The 4,256-nt window shown below is 44.7% G+C and overlaps 1 long non-coding RNA gene across 1 annotated transcript; it reads right to left on the bottom strand.

Annotated features, from left to right (window-relative positions):
- Positions 1–547: 547 nt before the first annotated feature.
- On the bottom strand, positions 548–2,133 carry LOC127931046 (uncharacterized). Its single transcript, XR_008139650.1, has 3 exons — positions 1,927–2,133; positions 1,766–1,833; positions 548–993 (listed from the first exon to the last, which is right to left on the bottom strand). It is a non-coding gene; the product is annotated as an uncharacterized LOC127931046 (long non-coding RNA).
- Positions 2,134–4,256: the final 2,123 nt, after the last annotated feature.

Below are 4,256 nucleotides of genomic sequence, written 5' to 3'. Positions count from 1 at the left end.
ATAGTAGCTGCTTTGAAAAATGTATTTTTCCCCGCAATAGCATTTTGAGCAACGGTCATTCTTGTGCTTCTCAGTTCCTATGTGCGCACGGTGGGAGAGAGAGTGAGAGTCAGCAGCCCACAGTGAAACAGGGATAGGCACATAAACTTTCATAGCAAGTATTAAGATAATGCATAGGCTATTACTGTTGACTAAATAATGGTTTTAGAACAATCTACAGAAACAGTTGTGTAGTAAATGACCAACATAATCTAAATGCTTCGGTAAGAGGAAGGCAATGTCGGTGATGTTAATTTTCATTTTATCATCCCAGCTCTACTCAAGGGTCCCCATCCCAACCTCTGGTTAGATATGAAGCAAGACACTGGACAAACAGTGAAGGAATGAGAGTTCTGAGGGCAGACTTTGGACTTGAGAAAGCCCCTGTCAACAGACCAAAGCCATTCTGTGCACATCAAAGTGGAATTATAAGTTCAGATGAAAGATATCGTTATCTTTGCATCCTGACCTGATTATTGACATTCAATAGACTAGGTCTCAATCACAATTCAATTTTTATTGGGTATAGAATGTCAATCCAGCACATAGTGTTTGCTTGTGGAACTATGCTATCCATGGGACTATGCTATGAAACACACTTTCACTGAGCAACTATCACTGAATCGACCAAAATCTTAAAAACACAGTTCAACATAATTCACCAAATACCAATGAAAACTAATTGTATCATTACTTTCACCAATATTTTTTGCCTTAGAGCAGGTGTTCTCAAACTTTTTTGGAATGGGGACCCCTCTGGTGATGGCAAATTAATCAGGGATCCCATCATAACCAGAAAACAACTAGTGGGATAAAAATAGCATACAAGGAGTTTTACTAGGACTTCTGCAGTGCATGGCCGGACGAACCAAATCTCCGGCAACGGCTAGGAACATTTTAAAGATTTGGCTCTTGTCATCAGAGAGAACATCTTGCCGTTTCCAAGCCACTTTCCTGCAAATATACACATTTTGTAATTGGACAGAGAGATTATTTTGTGGATGCAGCTTTAAAGGTCCAATGCAGGAAAACTGAACATTTGCTCTTATTGGCCAAGAGGTTTGGAACTCTGTTATTGGTCTATAAGATCACATGGAATTAAATATATCAATCACTCAGTCCATTTACACTTATTTCAGACAAAAACGTGCAGGGATGATCAAATGAAATAATTCAGAAAGCCTTGCAAGTTGAAATACAGCCTGAGGTTGTTTATTAACCGGTACACCTGCAACTCTTTTCTCCCCTGATGGTTCCTTATCAGCAGTGCCAATATAAAAGAACTCATACAATAAATATTGACTCGAATAAAGTAATCTACCGTCCACAATAAGAAACGACACGGACAATGTTTCTAATAGCTGACGCTGGTTACATTATAGCACAGTTACAAAGCAAACAGCATTTCCCAAATAACTGTAGATTATTTTCAGGACAAAAAATGTAATTTAGCATAGACAGGCCTACTGAGAGCCCCTACCTTACATTAGCCTACAGGTGTCAACCTTCCAATAGTTTTGGTCAATGAAAGCTGTAAAACCATCGTCTAAGTGTATTTCAATATTTTACTGTTTTATTAAAACTGTATCCCTACATTACCAACAATCTTCCCAAACGTTTCTGTCAACGGTAACATTACGACGTTTCGAGAGACAAAGACCCAACAAGTTGTAGACATCTGAGCAGCTACATTTCCAAATTGTTTATAGTTTTTCTTAGGGCTTACCTGGCCATTGCGATGCTACTGGTGTCAGAAGAACCAAGACAAAGCACAGTGCTGGCCACGAGCAACACCTGCAACGAGGTAGCACATCGTGTATTAAATTAATAATCATATCTTTCGATTTCTTTACATCCCCCAAGAGCGTAAATGAATAAAAAAAATACCTCATTTCCATCTCTGTTTTGTTAGTGACCAAGTTCAAAGGCTACATGTGATTTCTGAGCAAATAAATGTAAAACTTTTCGCTATTTCCCTGGTCCCCCACGATTGATTCCAAGCCGGTTGAACAGCTGATGCTCGGCTGTCGGCTCTGCTGGTTACAGAGAAAATTGTGGGAGAGAAAAGTGACCTACATAATCTGACAAAGGAGAATCCTTCTGGGTCCTAAAGAGTGTATTTTTTTATCTGACTGTAGGGGGCTTCTGCGTCTTCTTCTTCAATGAGTTTTAGTGGCGGTTGGCATCCAATAAATGTTGCATTACCGCCACCTATTACACTGTAGTATAACTCCCTTACACCACTTAACACACCCTGTAACTCTTCTAAGGAAAAGTCTTGCACACCCAAAAACCTCTGCAGCTGCGACAAATGCCTCAATTTTCTGCAATTTACGTTCTGTCCCTGCAGTACAATTGTTAAACTTTGCTATAAATGCTAAAAATCCAATCTTACTGAAATAAATACTTATTTTCCACCATAATTTGCAAATAAATTCATAAAAAATCCTACAATGTGATTTTCTGGATTTTCTTCCCTCATTTTGTCTGTCATCGTTGAAATGTACCTATGATTACATTTTTTACATTTAAGTCATTTAGCAGACGCTCTTATCCAGAGCGACTTACAAATTGGTGCATTCACCTTATGACATCCAGTGGAACAGCCACTTTACAATAGTGCATCTAAATCTTTTAAGGGGGGAGAAGGATTACTTTATCCTATCCTAGGTATTCCTTAAAGAGGTGGGGTTTCAGGTGTCTCCGGAAGGTGGTGATTGACTCCGCTGTCCTGGCGTCGTGATGGAGTTTGTTCCACCATTGGGGGCCAGAGCAGCGAACGTTTTGACTGGGCTGAGCGGGAACTGTACTTCCTCAGTGGTAGGGAGACGAGCAGGCCAGAGGTGGATGAACGCAGTGCCCTTGTTTGGGTGTAGGGCCTGATCAGAGCCTGGAGGTACTGAGGTGCCGTTCCCCTCACAGCTCCGTAGGCAAGCACCATGGTCTTGTAGCGGATGCGAGCTTCAACTGGAAGCCAGTGGAGAGAGCGGAGGAGCGGGGTGACGTGAGAGAACTTGGGAAGGTTAAACACCAGACGGGCTGCGGCGTTCTGGATGAGTTGTAGGGGTTTAATGGCACAGGCAGGGAGCCCAGCCAACAGCGAGTTGCAGTAATCCAGACGGGAGATGACAAGTGCCTGGATTAGGACCTGCGCCGCTTCCTGTGTGAGGCAGGGTCGTACTCTGCGGATGTTGTAGAGCATGAACCTACAGGAACGGGCCACCGCCTTGATGTTAGTTGAGAACGACAGGGTGTTGTCCAGGATCATGCCAAGGTTCTTAGCGCTCTGGGAGGAGGACACAACGGAGTTGTCAACCGTGATGGCGAGATCATGGAACGGGCAGTCCTAGGGGACATAGAGAGTCAAAGGATGCAGAAAGGGAGGAGAGGAGGGTTGAGGAGGCAGAATCAGGAGATAGGTTGGAGAAGGTTTGAGCAGAGGGAAGAGATGATAGGATGGAAGAGGAGAGAGTAGCGGGGGAGAGAGAGCGAAGGTTGGGACGGCGCGATACCATCCGAGTAGGGGCAGTGTGGGAAGTGTTGGATGAGAGCGAGAGGGAAAAGGATACAAGGTAGTGGTCGGAGACTTGGAGGGGAGTTGCAATGAGGTTAGTGGAAGAACAGCATCTAGTAAAGATGAAGTCGAGCGTATTGCCTGCCTTGTGAGTAGGGGGGAAGGTGAGAGGGTGAGGTCAAAAGAGGAGAGGAGTGGAAAGAAGGAGGCAGAGAGGAATGAGTCAAAGATAGACGTGGGGAGGTTAAAGTCGCCCAGAACTGTGAGAGGTGAGCTGTCCTCAGGAAAGGAGCTTATCAAGGCATCAAGCTCATTGATGAACTCTCCGAGGGGACCTGGAGGGCGATAAATGATAAGGATGTTAAGCTTGAAAGGGCTGGTAACTGTGACAGCATGGAATTCAAAGGAGGCGATAGACAGATGGGTAAGGGGAGAAAGAGAGAATGACCACTTGGGAGAGATGAGGATCCCGGTGCCACCACCCCGCTGACCAGAAGCTCTCGGGGTGTGCGAGAACACGTGGGCGGACGAAGAGAGAGCAGTAGGAGTAGCAGTGTTATCTGTGGTGATCCATGTTTCCGTCAGTGCCAAGAAGTCGAGGGACTGGAGGGAGGCATAGGCTGAGATGAACTCTGCCTTGTTGGCCGCAGATCGGCAGTTCCAGAGGCTACCGGAGACCTGGAACTCCACGTGGGTCGTGCGC

The sequence above is a fragment of the Oncorhynchus keta genome, chromosome 7, assembly GCF_023373465.1.
Source record: "Oncorhynchus keta strain PuntledgeMale-10-30-2019 chromosome 7, Oket_V2, whole genome shotgun sequence".
Taxonomy (NCBI): Eukaryota; Metazoa; Chordata; class Actinopteri; order Salmoniformes; family Salmonidae; genus Oncorhynchus; species Oncorhynchus keta.
Note: the sequence above shows the minus strand (reverse complement) of the source record. Positions and strands in the feature narration are given on the sequence as shown.